The 27,736-nt window shown below is 45.4% G+C and overlaps 1 long non-coding RNA gene across 1 annotated transcript; it reads left to right on the top strand.

Annotated features, from left to right (window-relative positions):
• Positions 1 to 695: 695 nt before the first annotated feature.
• On the top strand, positions 696 to 11,343 carry LOC119036320 (uncharacterized). Its single transcript, XR_005079969.2, has 3 exons — positions 696 to 833; positions 8,121 to 8,230; positions 10,239 to 11,343. It is a non-coding gene; the product is annotated as an uncharacterized LOC119036320 (long non-coding RNA).
• Positions 11,344 to 27,736: the final 16,393 nt, after the last annotated feature.

Genomic DNA, 27,736 nt, shown 5'->3' with positions numbered 1-27,736 from the left:
ATTTTTTCCAGGCGATAAGGAGGGCTGGTTTTATTTAGGGAGACACCAAGGTGATGTGGAAGAGATGTGGGTGGGAAGGGAGAGCTTAGCCAATGGAAATAAAGTCCTCCCCCCTACACACGCCACTAGAGACAAGATTAAAAGCGAGAGCGAGGGAGAAAATGCTTAAAACAAGTCGCTGAGCAGCTCGGAGCCTGTTAACCAGTGCATAATGCCCCGTGTTAACCATCCCAGGGACGTCAGGGCGGCCACGCTGATGCACTGCGGGCGGGCGGCGCAGGGCCGAGCCTTCAAAGCCGTCACTGACGCTGCCGCTCTGGTCTTCTCCCCCGCACTGTTTTGGACTCCGGATTCCGTTTCTCGCTGCCGGCCTCCGTCCCTTTTCTTCTTCTCCTCCTCCTCCAGGCCCCCTTTTTTGGGCAAAATTCCAAATGCCGGCGGCCGGGCTAGCGCCTCGGAGAGGAAACAGCGCGCGTCCGAGGAGAGGCGCGGACTAGGCGAGGACCGACCGGGAGGCTACAAGCCGGGGGCTCGGACAGGGACTCATCTCTCCCCGCCTCCCAGAAGAAAAGCGAGACCCTGATCGAGAGGAGCGAGCTGGCCTCTCTCACCCCTCCTCCACCAGGCTGCTGGGGGGAAGGGCGCAGCGGGTCGGGTGGGGGTGAGGTCTGGTGGGGGCTGGCGACCCGGCGAAAGTTTCTTCCTAGCCTTTTTTTGCAGGGAGCTAATGGGGTGGGCTTCTCCCTGAAGGTGGAAAACCAGCGCTGGAGTGAGGACGTGACACCCCACCCCCACGATGGCAGAAAAACACTTCAGAAACTCCCAGGAGCCAGGTATGCGGATGCAGGCAGCATTCCTTTGCACCGGTGTCTGCTCCCGGGCTAGGCTTAGCCTGGGGTTTCCAGAGGGGAGGTGGTTGAAAAGGGGGAAGGAAAGGCGCAATCTAAAAGCCGCTGCCGGGGGGAGGGGGACATGCCAGGGAGCAGGAGCCCCTCCTGAAACAGGAAAGCCAGGCGCCCCTCAGAACCCCCGAGAAAGAGCAACAAGTAGCCCCCACCCCGGCAGGGCCGCCAGGAGATTCTGGCTGAAAATAAAAGGCAGCCCGGGTTCCAGGTAGGGCTGGCTGCATTCCCTTTGGGTGTGTGTGCGTGCGTTTGTATGTGCACGTGTGTGTGTATTCTGCCCCAGAATATGCCAGATGGAAGCACAGCTGGAGCCATAGGTGGGAGCAAAGGATTGAGCTCCCAGCCACCTACCTACTACCTCTTTTTTCCTGAAAATCCACTGGATGTCAGCCCCTGCTAGCTGGTGGGTGTGGCTTGCCAGGGACAGAAATCAAATGACTGCAACCTATACAATCCGTGATGCTAAATCTTTCTCAGGAGTTAAGGAACAGAAAGTTCCAGTGGCCAGCACAATGCACATTGCCTAGCTGGGGCCAAGTGACGGGGACAAGCCTTAGGGAGCTGACCTGGTGTCCCCAGGGCATGCCAAGCTCCAATAATGCTCCTTAGAACAGGGTGCTGAAGGAGGCAGCTTAGGCAATGTCCCTCCTGGTAGGTATCGACTCTGAAATAGTTTTCTATCCCACCTGCCCTCTTGGTAAACCAGGTCCAACCTGAGAACAGTATCCGATGTACTCTGAGGCAACACGTGACATTAAGTCAGTGGTTTATTGATCTGGGCCCTCAAAAAGCAGAAATAGTAAACACCAATGACAGAGGCTGTCAGCTTCATGCGTGTGCCATCCCGGAGGTCCCAGACCCTGCCTGGAGGGCTGCCTCGAGGGGGCACCAAGGTTTCAAAATGGGTGCAAAAACTAAAAATCTGTCATCTGTCAGGACCTGCGTGAGAGCACCTTGTCATCTCCCTTAACCCTTGCCCATCTTGACAGGTGTGTGTTGTTACTCCTCATCTACAGATGAGAAGCAGGTTCAGGGAAGGAAAATGTCCAGACCCAGTTACCAGCCAGTAAATGCCAGAGCTAGGACTTGAACTCAGAGGCACATTTGCCTTTAAAACACAGCTTCACAAAGCAGATCCAACCTGTTCCTTCCCAAATGTAGGGAGGGGGCAAGCCTTTCTACCCCACTTTCCCAGGTACATACACAACTGCCTGCCAGAATCTTCAAAGGTCATAGAGAGGCTTTAACTGGGCTCAGTCATCCAGATGGTCTCAACAGCACCTCACTCTCCCAAGGCTGTGTCCTTTGGGCAGCTGCTAGAGTGGGGAAGGCGAGTGGAATGTACATTTTAAGGACAAGGGAAGGAGAGAGAAGCCTCTGATTGCCCAGGCCAGTTCTCAGGTTAACAGACGGACATATCCAAGGGGTGACCTCCAACCCTCCATCCCCCGTGACAGCTCTGATGATCTCACATGACCCCCTCTTCTGCAGTGTGCGCCCATGGGGTTTCAATGGCATGGAGATGGCTCATTTTTGACAGCTATCTGGCTGCACTGGAGGCAGATTGCACAGCACCAGTGTAGGCACGTTAAAGAGAAAATATTGGTTAAGGTAATGATTTCCAAAATCAATAACAATTTCTCCAGCGAAAGCCCCATGATCTGAACCACTGATGAGTTAAGCCCCCTAGGTCAAGGGTCAGATCAATCAGGGCTTTCACTTGTGACCTACTAAAGATAACATTAACCAGTTCATCAGGTACAAATGCACAACATCTGTTTGAATGGTGGCACAGGTGCCTCCTTGCAAGGCAGTAACAATGTCCAAGGCCATTGTGTTTTGAAGAACAGCTTTCCTCAGGGACATTTCAGTGTTCAGTAAAGACAGGCTTTGCTGGCTATCATTTAAGGCTTGCTGGGTGAATTCAGTGAGAGCTTTCATGTGTGTTATAATGTCCTCCAGGCCAATGGAAGGGGAAGACAGTGGCCAAACGACTGTACTAGTGGGGGAAAAAAGTGCCCACCCGGCCTTGAGAAGAGGGAGGTTGGCAGCTTCAGGAACTTGACCTGGTTGTGCATACCATACATATTGCCAGGGCAGCAGCACTGTCAGGTGTGAGGATATGGACTGGGGGTAGGAGATGTGTGATCAGCACCCTCACTTCCTCCCCTCTTTTAAGGGTGAGGGTTCCATTCCAAGTACAAAGCATTTCCACAGGTCCAGTTTGCAACAGGACAATGGATCCCAGTAGAGACTGAGTAGCTCCCTCTCACCCAGGAGTACCAAGTAACTCACCCATGCCAGTGGACGTCCCATTGCAAATTCTAGTAGATAATGGCTCTCTTAGGTGTGGTGGTGGGTGGTGTTCTCAGCAACATAGCATGTTGATCCACAGTGAGAGCTGGGGCAATGGCTGTTCCCACAACTGCTTTACCTTTATGGCGCTGAGTGTCTCAGTTATGCATCCCCAGTTTGGCATATGAGGCAACGATCTCTACAGGTTGATCAAATGTTTTAAGCCTAGTACAGTACTTGAGTCCACCTGTCAGTCATTGGAGCCAATTCAAGTCCACCATGAATCCACAACTTGGGGGTGTGGTGAAGGAGGAAACTTAAGCACCAACAAGTTGATTGTAATACATCACACCAGTGGAACAGCTGAATTATGAAATAGCACAACTGTGGAATGGCTAGGCAGTGCAACAGCTCTCGGGCGGAGCTCCTCTCAGGCTAGATGGCTAGGGGTCTCTCCTCAGCTCTTCTCTGCTCAGGTCTGCCCATTCCAATCCACACAGACACATTCCTTGGGAAGGGAAGGTGCACTCCCTAAGCCAGCGGGGGAGCTGATTTATGTAGCAAGAAATCCCTGCCCCTGATTCCTGATTGGTCTGTCCTCATGCAAATGAGGACTCCAAAGCTTTACAGGTTTCAAAAGCACCACCCTGATTGGTTGGAGTGGAGCCACTCTGATCGGCAGTGAAAATACAAATTAGGATATGGTGGCACAGCTCTGATTGGATGAGGAAAGTCTCAGTCCTATTGGTTGAAATGTGGTTCCAAAAATTCCTTTATAAGGGTTGGTTCAGAGGACAGGAACACAGTGCAGGCTTCCCACCAAAGCTTGGTTTCCGTGAGAGATCTGTCTGAAAATGGCTGCTAGGCTCTATTTTTAAGTTTCAGCCCAGTTAGCCACCAGGAGTCTTTCTTGGTAGGTATCTTCTTTCTCAGACTCTACCTGGCCAAAGTGGTTTTACCTGTGTTATTTAGTTTGTTGCTTTAATATTCCATTTTCTCCTTTCCACTCACCATGCTGCTTACAGGTTTTAGGGTAGAGGGAACCTCCATTCAATGTCATATTCTTTTTCCCAGTCTCGTGCACTATGACCTTTGAAATATGACCCCCAATCACTGTCTATTCAACTTGGGTATCCACAGATGGTACTCAGCTTCTCTGGTCCCATAATGGTGATAGGCTGGTTTGCACAGCAGCAGGCGAAAGCTTAGATTAGACCAGATGCAGTGTCCACACAAACTAAGGCATATTTAGAACCCTCACTTGAAGAGACTAGGCCCATGTAATCAATTTGCTAATCTCTCACAGCTGGGAGAGCCAGTGGACAGCCCCAAACTCCTTTGCCTTGGGCATTGTTTAGAACACACAGGATCTTTTTAGTGCATTAAACGGTCACTGTATTTCAAGGGCACTCTGCCACCTTTGGCAATATGCCATCCCACCCACGAGCTACAGTGGACAGTCTTTTTATGTATTCAATCTGCTGTATCTTCTGAAGGGTCAGTTGCTAGGGCTCAGAGCTGGGCTTCCTGATGGCCAGTGGGTGTCAGAGCCAGAACATGGAAGACATTGAGAACTGCCTCAGGTTCTTGCAGGCAAACCCAAAGGTCCTTCCATCTATCCTGACTTTCCCAGGGCTTATTCATGGTCATCCAAGTCTTGGCTTTCCATTGCCCAAGCCACAGGTTAATCTCTTTAGAACAGCCCAACTGTTTGTGCAAAGGGTTAATGGCCAGAGCTCATGAGTGATCCTCAGCCAAACCTCCCTGAGTTCTGCCCACTAGTTTATTCTTGTTTCCAGGTATCTGTTTACCAGATGTCAGTGGGAATTTCCCCTCCTCCCTCTATAGAGGCCACAGGGGCTGCCACAGAAGTAGGGGTGGGGACATTTGGAGTGTCTGCATACTCTACAGCAGGGGTGTCAAAGTCATGTTCACCGGGGGCCACATCAGCCTTGTGGTTGCTTTCAAAAAGCCAGATATAATTTCAACTCCTTAACAGTTAAGGAGTGGTTACATTTATACAGTCCTAAATTATTTCGGCCCTTTGAAGGCAGCCTCGAGGCTGATGTGGCCCCCGGTGAAAATGAGTTTGACACCCCTGATCTACAGGGGCTAGGGGCACCTGCATCTTTTAGGACAGAGGGCTGGTGGACAGGGTGCTCCTCTGCTGCAAACGGCTGTGCCATTAGTCAAAGTGGGAGTGTGAGCCATGGCAGAGGTGGGTCAATGAAACATATTCCCCATCCAGCCCTTGCTTGGAAGTCAAGTTCTTGCCATATGCTGTTCCTTTCCAAGAGGCTCAACCTGGAGGAACACTGTAAACACTGCTAGGAGTTACTGCTCTCTGGGAGTTCATAGGTTTCCACCTGCTTCCAGAGCTGGCACCCAAATCCTGGGGAGACTCTCCTGTTGTCTCTGCCACAGAGCCCAACCCATACCCTCTATAGAGTCACAGGCTCATCTAAGTCAAATGGTGTCCATTCCTGGGAGATGCCTGGAGCTTTAACCTGTTTCATTAGTATCTTTGTCTTCTCAAAGGCCGCTTGCTGCTCTGAGTCCCAGTCCCACATGTGCCTTTTTTTGACCAGACAGCATAGCAATGGAGGCACTGTGCCAGGTGGGGAATAAAAGGCCTCCACAAGCCCCTTTCACAGTCTTAGCTGTTGGATGGACTTGCACTTTGTCAGTCACAGCCTCTGGGACAGTGTGCATCTCACCTGGCCGAATGACTCTCCAAACCACACTGGTGTTTGGATTCCCCTTGCAGATGTTCCAGCAAGGTCTACAGAATGTCCTAGAGCAGAGGCAAGTCTTCCCGTGTCAACATTGTATCATCAAAGTAATGGGCCTGTTTTACTGATGTGGGGAAAGGGAGCAGGGACGGGTCTCAACCTACCATGTTATCACATATTGTGGAACTGCAGGTAGCCGTGGGAAAGCCCTTGAAAGGTGCATTACTGCTCGCCCTCATGAAGGCAGATTTATCTTAGTTCTCAGAAACCTGTACTTGTCAGAGTCTAGCCAGGAATCTCCTTGAAGACAAGCACTTTTGCAGGAACTTTTGCAAAAGCACCAGAGTAAAAGTAAAACAATAACTGCCTGCAAATGACAAAAGACTTAAAAATGGTCATCGTCAAAGATCTGATAAGAGTTCATTGTAATGCCATTGACAAGGAAATTTGGTTATTCCTGTGATATATATTTTTAAATTATGACCAATAACATTATATCAGAACATACTGGATTTCTAGGAATTTTATACAAATATGCCCTAAAGAAAATTTAGCATCATTTATCTGACAGTGCTTCCCATGTAATTTAGCATATCAAATCAGCCTACTTAGTTTAACATCTCTCATTTATATGAAGAGAGAATATATCTTTTGAGATGTTCCAGATGCCCTCTGGAATATCCCAAAATTAGTTCAAGGTCAACATGAATTCATTTAGAATTTGATTTGGGGAAAGTTTGTCAAAAGTATGGAAAGTATATCAAAAGGCTTTAAAACACATTATTAAATAGGACTCTAAGTCGGTGAAGCAATACATTATCCATTTAACCAAAGTGACAAAAGACTTTAAAGGCAACCACAGTTACATAGTTGTAAAGAAGATGGAGAAGGAGAAGAAGAGAAAAGGAAAAAAAGGAAGAAGCTTAGCTCTTTTAATAAAGATGACTCCATTTTCTTAGGTAATCAAGACCTGGTAAAGACCACATAAAGCAGAGGAAACTTTCTGGACAAAGCACAGAACCTTAATTTTTCTAGGCAGATTACTTAAAAGGTAAAGAATAAGCTTTCACAATCTTATCAAGAATAGACACCTAGTCCAAGAAAATTAACTTTTAGTTTTACATAAGTACACAGTTGATTTTATAGCTTATTTGTCTTTAAGCCAATTAGAGCTATTTTACAAATTAATTTTGGCTGTACCCTCCAGAGGTAGAAAAACAATTAGCAGTACGGCTTATATATAAACATCAGATTTCCCAGGATCCTCAAAAATGCTTTGGTGGTATTCAGTCGATTAAATGTTCCCCTCTGCAGTCAGATTTACAATGCCTATTTGCTCCGCACTGTGGGTATGTGTAGGAGGCAGGGAGACTGGGCTTAGATTGGGTCCACTGGGCCCAGACTTTCAGGTACTGCCCTGTGTGTACCTATGGTCTTTTGATGAAGGCAGAATGCTAAGTATACAACTAAACATTAAAGGACTTTCCAGATAAATTAATTTGCAACTCAGGCCATTTAACCCCCTATTAGACTATGTGCCCAGGTGTTGCTCCGATAAATTTATTCATTTATGAATGAATAAATGAACACATGGGTGAATTCACTTTCTGTGACACAGAAACTGCTTTTCTGAGATGCGGGAAGAACTGAGCGCTCTTCCGACTCTGGAGAACCCAGGCTTGTCTGGAGCCTGGAGCCCTGTAGACCATAGACTGTGAGAAGCACCAAGTACAGCCTCCTTCCTTCTCCAAATAGGAAGGTTGGGAAGCTGAGGTCTACAATCAGCTCTAATGCTAATTTGCTATTTAACATGTGCCAGGTGCGGGGTGCTGCCACTATCACTCCCTGATTAAAAAAAAAAAAGAGACATATTCTTTTCTAACATACAGAGGACATTATTACTTCCAACTCAGAGGGGCCTCAATATATTATAATTTTCCTCCTGGCTTTTCATTGCCATAAAGAGAGTTAAAAATCAACAATTATAAACCAAAATATTCCCTGCTGTTGGTTGGTTTATACTAAACACCTCATACAACAATCATTCCCATTTAATTACCTCAGTGTACACTTAGCAAATAATTTGTCTTGAAGGGTATACCAGGGAGGAGCATCAAGCAAAGCTGGGTACTTAATGCATACCTCATTGAGATTTTATTTATAGTTGTTTTATTTTATTTTTTTCCAGGAGAAAAGTAGAGAAGCCAGACCACACGAAGTGGACTTTGGTGGCTCAGTTGCCAGCTGCTCTGAGCCCAGGCATGGACTGAATTTGCTGCGTGGCCTTCAGAAAACCATGTAACGTCTCTGTGCTGTTTCCTTGTTTATGCTAAATAATTGCTGAGGCTTCCCCCTGCACCAGCTTTCTGTCTGCTACAATTTCACTCGAGCCTTGACTAAATCATAAACGCATAAATGGCCAAATCCTTAATGGGACAAAAATTAGAATCTGGGATTCTGCTCATTAACCCATGTTACCATCTGCTGGACTAGTGTGCCCTGTGAATTTGAATTACCCAACACTTATGAAACCTGCAGATTCCTGCTCCACTCCCCCTTATCTGCTGTGCTCCACTGAATCCCAGTGCCTGGGGCTGGGCCTGGAAGGCCCTTTCAAGGGGCCTTCCACGGTTACGGAGGGCAGAAAGGGTGCTCAACCCAGAAGCAGCCATGCATCAGGAGCTCCTACTGCCTGTCAGGCACCCCAGGCCGGTTTCTGGAGTTTGATACTTGCATTTCCCTCTGCCTGCCTGGGACGATTTTCCCCATGGCTGGGTTCTCATTTGTCGTCTACTCAGGGAGGCCTTGGCTGGCCTCCCTAACTCCACCCTCCACCCCACCCATGGTCCCATCACATGTTTCCTTTCCTTCTCATTACTAGTCATTTTCTGAAATTCTTTTCATCTCCCTGTGACTTATCTGTTGCTCCTGCTGGAATAAAGGCCCCCAACCTCTACCCCTGTTCCCACCCGACACTCGCTCCAGGGATGCAGAAACCCTACCTGGCTTATTGGCGACTGTCCCCCAGCTTGGAGTACATGGGAGGTGCTCATCAGTTTAAGACTTCATGGATAAATGAACACTGGCTGGACTTGCTTATTTCTGATGCTCAGACTGCTTCTCTGGGGCACAAGAATGAGGACCCTTTTCAGACCCTGGGGAACCTGGGCCCTACCCTGAGCCCAGTTCCTGAGGAACGTGAGGGGCGCCCCCTGTCACCTAATCCTGTCTGCTGTGCACCCAGTGGGGGGGGGGGAGGGGTGGCGCTGTGCACCTGGAGAATCTCAGTCCAGGTTACCTGACCGGAAAAGCCTGACTTCGGAGCTCAGGACTAAGTCCTCCTTCATCATCTACAAAACCATGGGTATGGGTGGGAGTATGAACTAAGTGCTGCTTGTCCACTCAATTAAAGGGTTATTCCATCTCTATCCCCCTTGACTTTAAATGGCTAGCTGACCTTGACACTTCCCAGATAAGCTTCTCTCTACTTTCTTAATTCGATAGGCTAATGATGACATCAAGAAATAACTTAAACAGTAAATGTTGAATAAATGCCTGCCGGTGTGAAATAGGATGTCAATTCACAAGAGGACCTCCAAACTCTATCTTACCATCCATCCATTTTTGGATAACCAAAATTTAGTTTGTGCTGTGAGCACTTGCCCCTTTGTACAGAACCAGTGGTTTCTAACTTGCTCTTGTTTCATTTGCTTTCAATGAGACACATCTGCTTATAGTCCCTTAGTCCCATATGGACTGACCTCCCAGGTGAGCTGAGGAGGCACTTCTGGACTACACCTGACCCTGAAGGCCTTTAAAACAGCCTCTCTGTTTATAAAGACACAAGCGTCTTGTTATCTACATGAAACAGGCCTGGTTCTAATGCACACTGTGGGTGAAACGAAGTTCCCAGGGCTCGGAGGCCTTGATTTCTGCTTTGATTTCATGTCATTTCCCTTCTCCTCAAGGCTGTGAAAGTCCACTGCACCCCACCTTTCTTCTGCCCAAACTCTGTTTTATGTTTCTTTTCTCTAAATATTCTTTATCTCATCTTTTCTCTTTCGTGTTTTATTTTTATTCATTTTTAGAGAAAGGAGAAATAGAGGGAGAGAAATATCGATGTGCAAGAGAAACATTAATGTGTGGTTGTCTCTTGCACACCCTCAGAGGGGAGCCGGCCTGCAATGCAGACATGTGCCCTCACCAGGAATCGAACCAGCGACCTTTTGATTCTCAGGCCAGCACTCAGTCCACTGAGCCACACCAGCCAGGGCTCACCTTGTCTTCAGACATCCTTCTCTTCCAGTCTCCTACGTCTCTCTTTTCCTGCGGAAGGAAACAGAAGAAAGAAACCATCCCTGCTTGCTTTCTCTCTGTCTCAGTCCCCGGAGGCAATGACTCCACATTTGGGACAAAGAAGCAAAAAGGCCCTGAAGTCAATAAGCCATAGTCCGGCTTTCAACAAAAACTTTATTAGCAACACCTGGGCCGTAGGTGCGCTAGCACACCACCGAAGAACACCAGTGAAAGAAAAACAGTGCCCAAGAACCTGGTCTGCCCTGCTTTTGAGTGGAACTGCCTCTCCCCCTTGTGGTTACAATGACTGATCTTGAGGAACAAGTGTGGCTTTTTTTTTAATCGCCCTTTGATCTCTTAGCTTATTACACAAGCTGTTTGATTCATTAACTCTGTCTCACCCACCCACCTACCTTCTTATACCAGTGCCCTCCCCCCTCTATTCTTCATCCACCTGCCCCTTTAAAAAATGCCTCAGTATGTTTGGGTAGGCGTACCCATCGCTTGTGTACTTATTTGCATTTGGTGACTTTATCTCCTGCATTCATGTAATTCAATGTGTTGCTCTCTAGCTTTTATAAAACAACATGAGATAAAAGTAATGACGTAGGAATAAGAAAGTGGAAAACAGGATTAAGAGAAAAGGAGCAATGCATTTATGTTTATGATCATGGCCGTCTTTTTCTCTGTATTGATCACATTCTCGTCCAAATTCATGACACAAGTTTTGATGTGTCCAGTCCCAAGGTGGGTTCTACAAAGAGACAAGCAAGGGATAAAAGCATGGCCCCTGTGCTGTTCATCTCACGATCGAGGCACGATCATCACACCCATAGCACACTTAATGGGAAACACAACCCCATTTGATTTCTGTGAGCAGAAGAGGGGTCGTGTGTCTGTGATAGGAAAGAAGAGACGGAGGCTCAGAGAGCTGGCAGACTCTGAGCAGACAGCAGGAGAGTCTGGGGCTCAGCCCCTGCTTTCCTACCTCCAGATTTCATGGTATTTCCACTCTGCCTTTATTCAAATCAGGCTTCTCCACAGAAGCTTCACAGTGCTGTGACAGTGCCACATCGGCTGCCCATGACGAGAAGAGCTGGCTCCAAGGAGAAGGAAATCAATGAGGGCTGGAAGGGGTGGGTGGGAGCTGGAGCCGGAAGGAAGCTAGCAGACTGGGTCTGAGCGCTATCATAGGGTAGTCCTTCCAGACCCTTTGTGTCCTGTGTGCGTTACCCACAGCGCCACAGAAAAGCCACCAGTGGTGGGGTTTCCAGAGTTTATTGTGGAAGGAGTGAGAATGAGGTAAATGTCTTGACCTTCTATCTCTGTTTGTAAATATATAAATAAATAAATAATGTGTGTGTGTGTGTGTGTGTGTGTGTGTCTATAATGTTTCCTTTTCCTGGGTCTGATTATACATGCCAGATAGCAAGGTTTTATTGCCTGCCAATCTGGTCTGGACACTCCGATGCAGCAATGTGGGAGGACACCAATAAGCAAGAGACATCATTTCACTGGTGGAGGAAGTCATCCAGCGAACCTAACCTCTGGTTTAGCTGCAAGCTGAGCCTGGTCTGGCTCCCATTTTACAAATGGGCACACCGAGACCTGGGTTGACAGGGGAGAACTGCCCCAGGTACAGGGCAGCCAAGCCACCAGAGTCCAGGCTTGGACCCAGGTCTTGTAATTCTATGCCCTCAGCTACTCAGCAAGTACGGTAAACACCAATTAAACTACGAGAGGCGGGCAAGAGACTTAATAAAAAATAAATGCAATCCAGGATGATGGATATATTTAGGGGATAAATTATTATGCAATGATGTAAAAATAGATCAAGAGAGAGCACATGAAATTACAAGCCTAACTGTGTGGAAGACAGGGAGTTACATGGAGAGCGTTGGGTGCATTTAATTAATTTTGCTGGGAAAACATTCTGAGGCTGCCACCTGAAACCAAAACATTCAATCTTCGCTTAAAGTAACAATACCTGTGGTCCTATGAGGAGGAGTTAAAATCTAATAGAGCTTGCAGTTGTTGACTAAAATAATGCCAACACTCAAGCGCTTTGATGGGCAATCCCAATCCCAAAGTAACCACATGCTTAATGTCTGTGCATGAAGTGGGCCTATGGGCTGAATCCCCACTGACATTGCAAAGTCCTGGTAAGTTTCTGCACAGATTCAATTTCCACAGAGGGAAGGGGATCGACATGTACTGGAAGCCAAGATCTCGCTTTGTCCTGTGAGGGTATTCTGCCCACTTTATAGTCAAGGAGACCAAGGTTTAAAGATGTTAAGTAAACTGCTCATGGTCTCGCTGCAGGTGAGGGAATGGGCTTCCGGTAAGAACTCAGGGCAACTGAATCATGCTGTTGCCCATGCACCTTGTGAAACTGTGGCGTGCTGTGGCCCAGGGTTCAGGTGCTGGCGTCAGACGGCTGTGAGTTTTAGCCCTAAATCCACCCCATGAGCTCTGTTACTGGCAGCACACTGTGTAACTTACCTAAGCCTTGCTTTACTTGTCTGTAATAGTCCCAGTACCCACCTCTTAGGGCATCACTGACGTGATGGGCCAAATCACATAAAGGACTGACAAGTATCTAAGAAGAGCTCGGTAACTATAGCATCATTATTATCATCATTATTATCACTGCTTCTGTCAGAGGAGATGCAGCTGACGTGGAACCACCCCCATGGACCTGTGACCTTTCTCAGCCTCCATGCTGCTCACCCTGTCCCCATGCAAAACGGGAAGGGTGCAGTCATGAATCTGGCTTTAAACATGACAGCAGATAAGCAGGGCAACATCAATAACCATAAACGAGGCTCCACCCAGGTCCCACAGCAAGGTGAGAACTCTCACAGCAGGTCTCAGGGCCTTTCCCCTGAGAGGGGCGGGACAGTCTGACAGGGTCCTTTCTACCCCCTGCCACTTGAAGGTCATCCCTCCCTGGAAGTGCTCATTCTGAGCTCCTCCTCCTTGTGCAACCACTATTGCACAAGGATCCGCATTTAAACCTATGTTTATTTAAGTCCGGAAAGATTTTTGTAAAACAGTCATATTTTGCTGTCAGGAGAAATTGTGATCAGGCATTCCCCAGGCTTAAGCTCTTTTTGCATTCATTTTATCTCGACATGCAGCAGCCCCACCAGTATGTAGGGTGATGCTCATCTGGCAGGTGAGGCCCAGGAGGGACATGGAAGTTGATTCATTTGTTCAAGGTTTTGATGGAATTTTGAGCATTAGGAAACAGTGGGTGAGTGTGCACATGTCAGAATTTCTCCTAAGGTGTGTTAAATGTGGTTGGAAAAAACAGAGAAGGCTTCAGGGCTCTATTTGTCTGAACAGAAAATGAGAGAAACATGGAGAAAGATTATTGACTTCCCCATCTCAGGGTAAAATCTAAAATGCTTTCAATGCCCTGCCCTTCCTACAATGGAAGTTCCTGATGTTTCTCATATTACTTATTTCTCTCTTATATTGTCTGCTTCCCCAACTGGAATATGAAATTCTAGAAGGTAAGGATTTGGGGCTACCTATTCCCGCCAGTTCTCTAGTGCCTAAAACAGCTTCTGACACATGGAAAAGTCTCAATCAATATTTGTTGAATTAATGAATGAACCTTAAAACAAACAATTGTGCTCCTGATTTTCCAAAAGTGCTCCAGGTCTTACAGTCTTCTATGTAAACAGGTATCCAATCCGAGGGGGAAGGATTTCTTTAAAATGCAACAAGTCAGGCCTATGGTGTCCGAAGGCCTCATTATGTCACTTTACCTCTGTCTCTCAAATAGGAGCATTGCCCCACAAACTATAAGCCTTGTGAGGATACAGAACATGCCCTATTTAAAGCATTATATCATCGGAGACTAGCAGAGAGCTTGGTATCTCAGAAAGGTCCAAGACTATTTAGAAGAATAGAGAAGCACGGCCTCGAGGAAACAAAGCTTCAGCACATCATCAACCTTTTATGCTGGTCGTCACTGATTTACTCCCATGTGCAGTGGGTACAGTGTATATATGGCAAATGTGCCTGCTTCCTCCCCACTAGCCGGGTCTACCAAGTGCGTCCATGAAAATGAGCTTCCAACAGTCACATATTCTCTGATTCTATAAGATGGACCACAGGCCCTGATGAAAGAGAGAGAAGAAAAGGAAGGAAGGAAGGGGGGGAGGGAGGGAGGGAGGAAGGAAGGAAGGAAGGAAGGAAGGAAGGAAGGAAGGAAGGAAGGAAGGAAGGAAGGAAGGAAGGAAGGAAGGAAGGAGGAAGGAGGAAGGAAAGAAGGAAGGAAGGAAGGAGGGGAGGAAGAAAGGAAAAAGAAAGAAGAAGAAAAGGAAGGAAGATAGAGAAGGGAGGGACAGAGGCAGGCTTAATTCCCTGTTTTTGGCCAAAACAGACCAGAAAACACTAGCAATTATGTGGAAGCTGTTACTGCAATGTCAATTTGCTTCTAGAGTTATAGCTGTACTCCAGGAACTTGAGTTTACTCCAGAGAGGTCATTAGTGTCTGTAAACACGTTATTGAGGGCAGTAGCATCCTTTCCAATCTGGGATGTCCTCAGTCAAGTGTGACAGCAGGAAATGGGGGTCAAAATAATTAACCTCATGTGATTTTGGCAGGTCTCTTTGCAAAATTACCCATATGCACTTCATGTTTCTTTCAGCTGAATAAGCTAAAAGTATCTGTTTTCAAGAGGTTCTTCTTTTCCTCTCTTCTTTTTCTACCACTGTGCCAATTTTTTTTTCTGGCTCTTGCTCCATATATCCTATGACTTACTTTCTCTCCTTTATTCCCCTCCTCCTTCCCATCCCCCACCCCTACCCCCCAAAGGGACTACTGGTGAAAGTTCTGCTGGGGTTTTCAGCACCATAATTCTCACACCAGATCGTAACTCTCAGGAGAAAACCAGAATTTCTAACGTGGTAAAGGCCTTTCTTGACTTTGTTTTAATTAAATTACTCTTTCTATTCCCAGGCCTCCATGAACTATAATTACATCCAAACATTCCTCTTGACCACCTGTACCTGAGGCTGCGGCAGATATCCCTGCAGTGTCCATCTGGCCAAGGACCAGCATGGCATTGGGAGCCAGCTCTGGGCTCAGATACTGTTCCCACCATTTGCTACTCTAACTGGACTCTTGAACAACTTATCTGTGAAACCAGGATGATGATATTTATTGGGTTATGATGAAAAAAAATGGGAGAAGTAGCTGAACTTTCTCTCAGAGCGTGAGTTTTAATGAGTGTTAATTACATCCATCCATCTATTCTCTTTGTTCAACAAACATGTATTGAAATCCAGCTAAATGCAAAGCATGCACAATGTACAAGTTTTGTAACTGGGATGGCCTATTTCACCAGGCTGGGGTACATTTACAGTCACATGTTTTTATTGTTCTGAAATGAATTACTCAAGCAATTTCCCCTAATCGACATGAAGTCCAGAATCTTTCTCCCTCTTGATGTTATTTTCTTTTACACTAGCCTCATTCCCACCACTTACCCAAGAAACCCCAGGGCCTTAGCTGTCTGTTGAATATCGGTGCCAATTCTTTACTGTCAGACGGCAAGTTCAATTTCTCTTCATCACCAGAAGAGGTCACTGCTGAAGAATGGCCAGGTGTAGGTCCAGAGCTGCTCTTCCAGGTAGTTGAGGCCATGCCCACAGGTGCTGGCCTAGATTATTGTACAGACTGTGGTGGGGAATTGCACTTAGGTCAAGATTTTAGTTCTAGTAGTTCACAAGCACATTCAGGAGAGTCAGGAGCTAAGAAGCTTCCAGACTCACTCACACACCGACCTTCAACCTGACCTGCTCAGGTCTTCCTGACCAGTCTGCTTGGACCCTTCTCTCCATCCCGTGAGCTTGAGGAGGGCCAGCATTCTCCATTCTGCTGATTTCCCTCCTCGCATGCCTCTAGGACCAGGGTTCCCATCTCAGCCCCAGTCCACCACGCGAGCCTACAGGGCCCCTGTGCAGACCAGTCCACACCGTCCTGAGCCCCAGCAATAACGAGGAGAGAGGCAGCTTCTGCTAAGCCCCAGTATGTCCTCCAACAGAACACACACAAAGTCCTGTTAGCACCTTCCCGCACGACATAGACTCCTCTCATAAGAGGTCAGTTCCATGCTTGTCCCTATGTTCTCCTTCACAGAGAAGGGCTGCAAGGTTCCTTCCCTACACAACTGCAGTTGTACATGACCAGGTGCCCAGTCTTGGCTTTTAAAAACATAAAATAGAGCAAAACAAACAAACAAAGCACGGGCCCCAGGAAAATGTCAAATAACCCCCAGAACCCTGCTGTATTAACCAAATCCCTCTCTATCAGAAACACCTCAAGAGAGACAAAGACCCCCTAGGTACCCAAGAACAACTAAGAAGATGGTCACGAAGGCATATGCAGGGAACAGTCGTCTGAAGCAGCCCAAGACTATTTTCATCACCCTACCAGGAGACAGCCCTTCATAGGGTTTCAGGGTGGGAGGTGGGGGTGAGGCTCACAAGCCCACTGGGCTGGGGATAGGCCTGGCAGTAGGGCCAATTTTTAAGTCAGGCTCCCCTCCCCACCCCTCACACACTGTCAGTAACTGTAGAATTTAGGAAGTGAAGGGACCAGTGCCAAGGACAAATACTACCTCTTCTCCCCTTCTAGTTAATTCCCTTTGAAACCACAATGCCTGGAGCACATCGGCCTTAACCTGTATTCTCCACCTTTGCTTCCTTTCCAGGGAAACCCAGGGAGTTGCTGCCATGCTGTGCTCGGGGAGAAGGCGAGGGGGCGGGGCTCGCTGGCTTCAATAAATAACTCAGATGAGGCTGAGCAACTTTGAAACATGAGGAAACTGCTTCCAGCAATTTAGCATCTTGCTTGACTCATAATTTAACCTTGAATATAGTTTTCAAAAGTCATTAAGTCCCCAAAGTCTTCATCTCTAACAGTGATTAGCCATGATGCAGTAAGCAGGAAGTTAATATATTTATGTGCAAGGAGGCATGTAATGCATGAAAAATCGATTCATTCCATTACCCGACTGTTAACCCCTGTCTGGTCGGTCAGTTATAGGCACCGCGCTGAGTGCTGGGATGTGTGACCATGAACAAACCTGGCCTCCATTCTCCCAAGGGGCTTATGGTCTAGTAATAGGAGGGGGATAAGGAATCGGCATTTACGGAGTACCTGCTGCATGCCAGAAATTCTGGTGGGAGCTCTTGTACCCATTAGTCTTCACCCCAACCATGCAATTTTCTCTGTTCACAGAGGTGAGATATTTTATCCAAGTTCACATGGTTGAAACAGAATTTCCAGAATTCAGACCACAGTCTGTCTAATTCCCAAACCTGCGCAATTCTCACCAGTTCCATTCTCCAAGACCCAAATGGAAGTAGAGGCTGTCCCACTGCTTTCTGTACCAAGTTCATTTCCCCTGGTCTGCCTCACCTGTGTAAAAAAAAAAAAAAAAAAAAAAAGATGAATGTCAGTGTTGGTTGGGCCTCAGCAAGTCAGGTCAGGGTATTCTCCTGAACAATATTGAGTAGGTTTCTTTTTTTTTTTTTTTTAAAGAATTTATTTATTTATTTTTAGAGAGGGGGAAGGGAGGAAGAGAGAGAGAAACATTAGTGTGTGGCTGCCTCTCATGTGCCCCCTACTGGGGACCAGACCCAAAACCCAGGCATGTGCCTTGACTGGTAATCGAACTGGTGACCCTGTGGCTCACAGGCTGGCACTCAGTCCACTGACCCACAGCAGCCAGGGCAGGTTGCTTTTTATTTAAAATAATACTAAAATAACCAAAAGGATGAGTGGAGAAGATCAGAACCCTCTCTAACAAGAAAATAATAGGCTAACAACCACAGTAATTATTATAGCACTCACTGTGTGCCAAGCATAGGCTATGAGTGTGATATGATTAGATTTTAATCCTCACAACAACCTTATGGGGTAGGTACAACATTATTCTCACTGTATAGATGAGGAAATTCAGGCACAGAAAAGTTAAAGAACTTGCCCAAAGTTACATAGCTTGTGAGTTGGGGACCTGGGATTTGACTCCATGGTCCAAGCTATTAGAATGACAAACACTATTTCTAATGATGATGGCAAAGGCAGGGAGACGATAGATTATGATGATGCTAGATGAATAGATAGACAGACAGACAGATAAGGAATAATCTGAGGTACACAAGGACTTCAAGGACTCAGTGAGGAAGAGGAGTCAAGGGCCCTGACTCCAGCAGAACTCTGGCCACATAAATGGTCTCTGTGGAGACGTTCTGCCAAGACTGACCCCAGCCCTTCCACCAGGGGGGAAAGAAGGTCATTTACCTCTGGATATTGTTTCTTCTATCCAGGAGCACACAGCACTGCTGGCCTTGGTGATGCTGGCACCCGACCCCAGGGATGCGGCCTGAGGCAGAGCAGTAAGCAGGCCCTAGCACTGGGCTCTCCGAACTTGCTGCCTGAATTTGAGCTCCCGGTGGGACCCCTGTGGGGCAGTGCCCCTCAGCAGCAGTCATCAGGAAGGAGGGTGGGCAGGGAAGAGCCAAACTTCATTGTTACAAAGTATGCTTTGTTCCCCAAGATAAGAGTAGAGGAACCTGAATTGGTTCATTGTAGATGCTCTGGAGCCAAACTCCTGCCTGTCTCATTTCCTAGTCTGTGGCATCCAACCCTGTACATTCTTAAAATACTGGATCACCACCCAGCAGCAAAATATCTAACACTATATATATAAATGTAAATATAAATGGTTTATATATAGTGTTATATATCAACAATTAGTGATATGTGTGTGTTTGTGTGTGTGTATATATATATGTATGTATATATATATATATATATATATATATATATATAATATTTGATATTTAGCACCCAAACTCCAAATACTTTTGAGATGGGAAGAGGGCACTATTCATGATGCTGGTACAGTAAGCATAAAACAAGCCTGTCCTAGACACATTTGGATCTAAGGTCACCTTACTTATACAGCTCCCTACATGGCAGGAACTGCTATATGGACACACGTATTAACTCATTTAATCTTCACAACAGGTCTTAGAAGGAGCAACTATTATTATCTCTACTTTACTGATGAAGAAACTCAAGGTCCCATGCTGGAAAGTAGTACTCTAGGGTGTACGTACCATTCCCTCCAGTGTCCAGCAAGAGAGAAGTTTGCTTCTTCCCTGACTCTGGTACTAAACTTGGCCTCTGCCAGAGGCTTGGGGAAGAAGGTAGAGGGAGAAAAGGAGAAAGAAGGGCAATAGGCAGAGAGGAGGGGATTCTTGGGGTGGACAAAGCCACGACAGGAAGCTAAGCCACAGCGTTTCCAGAGCAGATCTCTAGTCACTTTATGCATGTTTGCAACTCTCAGGATTGGCATTTGAGACCCTGAGGCCACCAAATGAAAAATTAGCCTTATAATGGTATACCTGCTTTGGGGGAGATCCCATTAGAGACTATCAGAGGTAAGAATAACATGGGACGATTCATACATCTCAGCCTCTGTATCTACCTACCCCACCAACCGTTCTCTATCTCCCCAAGCGATGGTTCAGTGAAACCCAAGAAACTTCTCAGTTGCCATGGAAATGGCAAGGCTGCCTCTAACAGGAAGTAAGAATGGAAGAAGCTGATTCTACAGCTTCCTCAGGCGAAGACGAGCAAGTTCTCCAATTACCCTTTGCACTCGGAGTCAAGGGTTTCTCCGGGTAACAGAACCAGCCCTGAGGTTTTTCAATATCCTCTAATTGGCACACTGGTTACCACATTCTCATCCCAGTGCCGTCCCAAGTCCACTGTGCAGAGGAAGCCAGTTCCCCTCTTTGAGCTCGATGCCTTTTGCGAGATAGTCATTCCGAAGTAGGTCAGGAAACTGGAGCAGGAACAAGAAAGGGGGTTCCCCAATGATTAAACAAAACCATTTGCGGTCTGCAGCAAACTCATACTGGAGCATCAGTGGACGGACGTGGAGAGAGCCCACAGGGGTGCTTGGCCTACTCACAGGTGGTGGATACCCACACCCAGGTAAATCGAAATAACCCTACTTGGGTCTTATTTCCCAGGCAGACTCAGCCTCTTCCTACCAAACCTATCAACATTAGAGGGCTAGCTTTACAAGGGTGCACAGAAAAGCCTAGGTCAGAGGAAGACCAGGAATCATATCTGAGAGCACAGAAATGCTGAACAGGATGAGACGGAAATGGGAGCAGCGAGGGAGGTGAATGGGGGGAAGCCTCGGTCCCACATCTCCCAGCCACTGTGCCCTTGAGCCGCTCACTCCTTTTCCCTGACCTCAGCTCTCTCCTCCTTGGAGATCTCATCCGTCTGTGACACACAGTGCTTTCAGGGACAGAATGACAGGCACAGGGAGCTGAAGCAGTGTCCAGAGGGCATCAGAAATGCCTGTAGGGAAGCTGGGGCTCAGGCTCAGAAAGACAGCGCAGGGACCTTCCTTCCCACGTTTCTCCAAAGCCTGAGTGAGTCTCTCCCTACACTGTGTGCTGATCCCAAATCCCTCCTCAGACATTTGCACTGTTTGTCTAAGTATCCCACTCTTAATTAGGTATGTAACTGGGGAGTCGGAGATAATGTGTAAACGAGCAGATAGTCCCCGAACTTCATTTTCGTTTCGACTTCCACTTCCTCCCACAGATGATGAGTATCCAAACTCTATTTCTTTTGCTCTAAAATAATTTCCTTTCCCACCTCATTTTCTAATCCTAAGGCTTGAGGGGGAAGCACTCAGTCTTATTTAAACCACTAACTGGAAAGGAGCCATTCTTCTTCCCTACACCTCAGCAAAACAGAAGCGTGGGCAAGAAACAAACACCCGTGCAGACGTACAAATGATCCCTGCCTGAGATTCGACTTTGAATTTAGCTCGAGCCTAGAGTTCAACTCCATCCCTTCACTTGTGTCTGTTATAACTGTAAGAAACAGAGGGTCTGGCTTCTGAATATGGTGAAAAATCCCAGGTCTCCACTGTGAGGTTATTGTAGAGACCTTTTGTTTGCTTTGCTGCTGCAGAAGCCAGCCTGGAGGATCAAAGCCAGAACCAGGTTTCCGGGCTCTCAGCTGCCCCTTCTAGGTAATTGTAAGCTCACTGAGAAGGTGCCCCTCCCACTGCTGCTCTTCCCCTGACGTCAGAGACTCACAACTGATCAAAATATACCTTCTTTCTTCTCTCTTCCCCAGGGTACAAAAGTTACATGCACACATCTTTATTCATTACCTTTTTAAAAGTATGCTTATTGATTTTAGAGAGAGAGAAACATCAATTGGTTGCCTCATATACATGCCCTGAAGGGATTGAACCCACCACCTAGGCATGTGCCCTGACTGGGAAGCAAACCCCCAACATTTTGGTGTATGGGACAGCACTCCAACCAACTGAGCCACATTGGCCAACACTTTATTCATTATCTTTCCAAAGCCTTTAATACAGTGCATACCAAGGGGGGGTATCATCATTTTCCAGAAAACACCAAAACGGAGAGAGGAGAGAGAACTCGCTCAGGACCACACAATAGATATACCATAGCTGTACGTTTTTTAAATGCAAGCTTGCCCCCCGAATCTGTGCTCTCCTTCACATCTGCCTCTGGGTTTTGGGGTCCTGACTGGTGGGTAGCAGAAGGCAGGGAGAGGGATGGAAGTGGGAAGAAGTGGGTCAGGAGTAAAAATATGTTGCGTACTGGGCCCTACAACATTTCCTTGGGTCTGCTTTGCTTTCTTGGCTGAGAGCATGCATTATTTATCTCTCACACTCAGAATTTTTGCAGTTGTAATAAAGGTCAGAAGGGGAGGAAAGAGTCATCGAAATCCACAGCTATATTCAGGTGCCCTTAAAATGACATATTATAGTCTAATGGATTCCACCCAGGAACCAAATAAAGATGTAAGCTTCAAATGTTTCTTCTTTTCCTCTTCCTTTCTTTTTCTTCCTGGATGAAAAAGGCTTATAGGCAAACTCATGCCCTTCCTGGACCCATTCTCCTCCCTCCCCTGACCCCAGTGTTGTTTTAATGCATAAATCAAGCAACCAGGGAAAAGTATTGAGACCCTTATGTCTCAATTGAGAGCCTCATACCAGCTTATCTCTGGCATAAGCTCTCCCTTCTCTGATTTTGCAACCCCCTTGGATATCTCCCATTTTCTCTTTCAAAATCCTCCAACCTATTCATTTTAATTAAAACAATAAATATGTGCTCTCTAGCATTCGGAGGGAGTGACTTTGGGAATATCAAGGCATAAAAGCAAGCAGATGGGATGTTGCAGTTCCAGAGAAGATGGGAGCCCCGGGCTGGTACTTGCCAGTTTTGTGATGCATGTCTCTCAGCCACAGGGACATTCCCGTTATTGGTTACTGACCTTTTCATCCTCCTCGTGTGACCATCCCTGACCTGATTTTCAGTCGTGTTCAGCCACAGTGAGCTGTCAAGCTGGTCTGTTTGCATTAGAGCTGGGAGACCTGCTGCTTTTACCAAAAAAAAGCCTGAATAAGTAGCTCATTATTTTTCTTCCCCCACATGAAAGAAATGAGCCTGATTCAGTGGAGGAAGTTCAGAAGAGTTTTGTTCCCCTCTCATTCCTGGAACCCCATAACACAACCCAAAAGATAAAATATTTCTTCAATTACTGAAGGGAGGGAACTGCCAAAGGCTCCAAACAACTAATTATTCATTATACCCACAAAGTACTGCCTGGATGGGGGTGAGGGAACCTGGGGTGGAGTGGGGAGATAACACACATTACCTCAAGTTTTTACCAGGATGACAAGTTCCCCAGAGGAAGTGTCCCCTTCCTAAAGTCAATACCCAGGGAAGCTCCGAGCAGAGTGGCAGTACCTGGAGTCATCTCTAGCTGCAGGACAGACGGACAGACACGGTCGAGAATGAACTCTCATCGGTGGAAATGAGAGGGTGGAGGGGCCTCAGGAGCAATGATGGTGATGTGTATTTCCAGATTCGCAGCCAATGGATAAATGACAGCATAGTATTAAAATTTAAAAAATAAGATTGCTGTTGGAGAAGGAAGAACAGGAAGGAAAGAGGAAAAGGAAAGAAGGCAGCTCGAGTTCAGGCGTGGAGAAGAAACATTACTCGAGCGCCTTCCTTGTGCCAAGTACTGTGGTGGGTAATTTAAAGATATGTTTTCTTCTATTTGATTCTCAAACTAGTGCAAGATAGAGATTGTTACCTATATTTTACAGGTAATTAAATTTTACTATGGAGATTAAATAATTTTAACCAGGTCAAATAGGCATTTTCGTTCAGGTATTCTGATGCCAAAGCCCATGCTTCTTCAATTACATTGTCATCACCATCATCTTTATCTTCATCATCACCATCACCTTCATCTTCATCATCACTGACCTGCACTGAGCACTCAGGTGCGTCTTCACTGTCAGCATGCACACTTTTCATGGAATTCTCACAATTCTGTGTTATATAGTCAAGTGAACTGGGGGTGAGAAAGGGCTAAATCACACTGGCCCCCAGGTCACAGCCCTTCTGGGCTGGCAGGCGGCAGAGCCCAGAAGGTCAGATTCCACACTTTCCACCTGGCCGATCTGCCTCCCACCACTTGACCCCACTTATTGGTTAACACGTTACCTTTTCTCTCCTGAACTTGACCTCCTCATCTACAAAATGAGCTGTTTGTGCTAAATCAGTTAAGATCCCTTGCCAAACAGATCTGACAAAGTAATCTAATTTTAGAGCAGCAGGGGGAGGAAACGTTTTTGATTTGGGTTTGTATCTATTTTCTCTCTTCCCAGAAGAGCAGCAATACATATACAGATGGACAGGGGACCAAAAACAAAAATAACCCTACAAATCCTGAAAAAATGAAATCACACGGCAAAACATGGTTATTCCGAGGAAAAGAATAAAAGAGTCCCACAGGCATTAAGCTGTGCCTTTTCACACAGCTGCCAATCAGAGGTACATCAAGGCATACTTTCAAAATAGCTGCTCTCACCAAGCCGGTGATCCAAGGGACAATTTGGAGCTTAGCACAGTGAAATCTCATGCCCTGCGTCCAGATGTCTGAGGTGCCCTCCCGAAACCTGCATGCACCCAATCAGTCACCAAGACTCATTGATTTCTCCTCTGGAATAACCTGCAATAACCATCCCATTTTCAGTCCTAACTCAGGCTCTTATCCTCTGCTCCCCAGACTACTGTTGGAGCCCTCTACCTGCGTTTACACACTACAGTACACCCTCGTCAGTGCTAGAAAAGCAATGTTTTTCAAACACAGATATGGTCAGGACACTCCTCTACCAATCATCTCCTATAATAAAGCAAAAAGAAATCACTGACCTGTGTTTAAAAACCATTCATAACCTGATCCCACCCTGCATGCTAAACTTCACCCATCTCCCATTCCACTCCCTATGCCTCACCCACACTGGCCCACTCATGCTTCTTAGGTGTGGAATGAATTTTCACGCTTGCATGTCTTTCCCCGCCCCCCTCACTCAGAATGTTCCCTATTCTCTTTCCACTCCTGGACTCTACTGCCTAAAGGACTCCTATTCATGCTTCAAAACCCAGCTCAACTGTCAACTTCACTGGGATTTAGGAACTTCTCTGTGGTTTCTCAGCTGGGGTTAATTACTCTTGAAGCTCTAAATCTCTAACAGTTAAGAAATGACATTTTAGATACTTGGTTTTGTGTTTACTGCCTTTACTAGCCTGAAAGCTCTCCAGGGGAAAGAGAGCTTAAAAAAAAAAAAAAAAAGACGAGTTTGTCTATGTAGTGACTTTGCTAGGTGAATTAATAAACCTTTTAATGATTTGTTCAAATGCATTAACTCAGAAACCAAGGAATGCCCACGCAGAATATTTGATAAAAATCACTCGATCAGGTAATTTTGCAAGAGTGAGGAAGGTTCATTTAAGAAACACACATTAAATGCTCTGTGGCTGTAGGTTCTATAAAACAAAAGAATTATGTGACAGATAACTTCTCCCAAGATTGTTGATGGTCTGGTGGAGAAATCAATATTCACAGCCATGAAGTGATCAAAAAGAAAATTTAATATACCACAAATTAAATTATGGGATTAATAAAACCCAATTCATAACCCTAAAGGCACTTTTTGTTACATCTTGACAAAGCGAAGTTTATTTGTAAGATCAAAAACAAACAAGAGCAACTTCAAACAGAATTCCCAAAGGTTTTTGTGTGGTAATTGATAATCCGATACAAAAATCTGTGTGAAAATGGAAAGGACCCAGTGCTTTTCTCTAGGACAATGTTAGACAAGAACACACAGCTAGAGGACTCATATCACCAGATTTAATAATTAATTAAGGCATTGTGGTATTTGCCCAAACATATACAAACCGATGAGTGGAACAAAACAGAGAGGTCACAAACAATCCCACACATTATGACAGCCAAAGGGTTATACTGCCTGCCCCCTGTGGTGGCTGTCTTCTTACCTCCAGCTTGGTCAACTCACCCACGGTGCGTGTAGTGTATACTTGTTCGTGCCGATTGCTGTTCAGTGCTCTCCATTCAGTGCGCATCTCTGATGCAGTGGAGAGACAGCAGTCATTTTAATAGATGGTTCTGGGCCCACTGGATTTTGTCCAATTGAAAAATGTATTTTGTCCTCCTTACCTCACATTATACACACACAAAAAAACAGTTTTAGATGAATTGTATATCTGCATGTGAAAATTAATATTTTATAAGAAAACATGTTTTTGATAAAGGAGGAGGCAGATTTTTTTAAACATACTACAAGAAGTGTTGACTATAAAAGAAAAAAGTAAAGTATTAATTTATTTTTTAAAGTACATTTTATTAATTATGCTATCACAGTTGTCCCAGCTTTTTCCTCCCCTTTTCCCCCTCCACCATGCACCCCCCCGACCCTCCACCATTTCCCCCACCTTAGTTCATGTGTATGTGTATGGGTCATACATATAAGTTCTTTGGCTTCTCCATTTCCTATACTATTCGTAACCTCCTCCTGTCTATTTTCTACCTACTATTTATGCTTTGTATTCCCTGTACATTTTCCCCCTCCCCCTCCCCATCCCCTGAATAACCCTACACATGATCTCCATTTCTGTGATTCTGTTCCTGTTTTAGTTGTTTGCTTAGTTTTTGTTTTTTAGGTTCAGTTTTGATAGTTGTCATTTTACATTTCATAGTTTTGATTGTCTTCTTTTTCTTAAATAAGTCCCTTTAACATTTCATATAATAAGGGCTTGGTGATGATGAACTCCTTTAACTTGACCTTATATGGGAAGCACTTTATCTGCCCTTCCATTCTAAATGATAGCTTTGCTAGATAGAGCAGTCTTGGAGGTCTATCTACGGAGGTCCTTGCCTTTCATGACTTCAGATACTTCTTTCCAGCCCCTTCTTGCCTGTAAGGTCTCTTTTGAGAAATCAGCTGATAGGCTTATGGGAACTCCTTTATAGGTAATTCTCTCCTTTTCTCTTGCTGCTTATAACATTCTCTCCCTATCTTTAATCTTGGGTAATATAATTATGATGTACTTTGGTGTGTTTCTCCTTGGGTCCAATTTCTTTGGGACTCTCTGGGCTTCCTGGACTTCCTGGAACCAGATTGGGGAAGTTTTCCTTCATTATTTGTTCAAATAAGGTTTCAATTTCTTACTCTTACTCTTCTCTTTCTGACACCGCTATGATTCAGATGTTGGAACATTAAAATTGTCCCAGAGGTTCTGGGCTGCTGGTAATGTTCTTAACTTGACCTGGCTGCCAATCAGACTTATGAGGTCAGCTTGTGAAAAGTCCCTGGGCCATTCACTGATGACATATTTACTGCTCATATATATATTGCATTTCAATAAAAATTTAAAATATATTTAAAGTATCCATAAAAAGTGATTAAAGGAAATAGGTATTAAAACATATTATAATGCTACAATAATGCAAAAAGTGTGGTATTGACACAAGACTAGGAACACATATCCATGGAACACAAGCCAAGAAATATGCCTTAGTATATACAAGAAGTAATTATCTGATTAAGAGGCTATTCAGACCAGAGGGAATAAAAAGAATTGTTCAAAAATAGTTTGGGGACAATTTATTAATCAGTTAGGAAAAAACCCTACAATACCTGTCTTAACTCCTAAAATAAAGTTCAGATGAATTCAGTATGTATGCATGTATTGCATGTCTTTAAATTTTTATTTGCTTATATAAAATGTTTCCATAAACATGGGACCATAAAACAGAAAGAGAAAAATGCAGGTGAGGCTGTTTGGTAATCTTGGCAGTGAGGGATGAGGGAGACCTTTCTCAACATAAAAAAAAAGATGAAAAAAATACGTGCAAAGTATTACAAGTATAATGTAAACTATAAAATTATAAAATGTATGTTAAAGATGAGAAAGATTACCTATCATCTCAAAGTGTTAATGCCCTATGACTATAACAAGCTCTTTCTAAATAATAATAATGTAAATACACTCTAACAGAAATACAAAGTATAAAAGTATATATTC

Source organism: Artibeus jamaicensis, unplaced genomic scaffold, assembly GCF_021234435.1.
Source record: "Artibeus jamaicensis isolate MK-2021 breed Jamaican fruit bat unplaced genomic scaffold, CSHL_Jam_final contig_1998, whole genome shotgun sequence".
NCBI classification, from domain to species: domain Eukaryota; kingdom Metazoa; phylum Chordata; class Mammalia; order Chiroptera; family Phyllostomidae; genus Artibeus; species Artibeus jamaicensis.
Note: the sequence above shows the minus strand (reverse complement) of the source record. Positions and strands in the feature narration are given on the sequence as shown.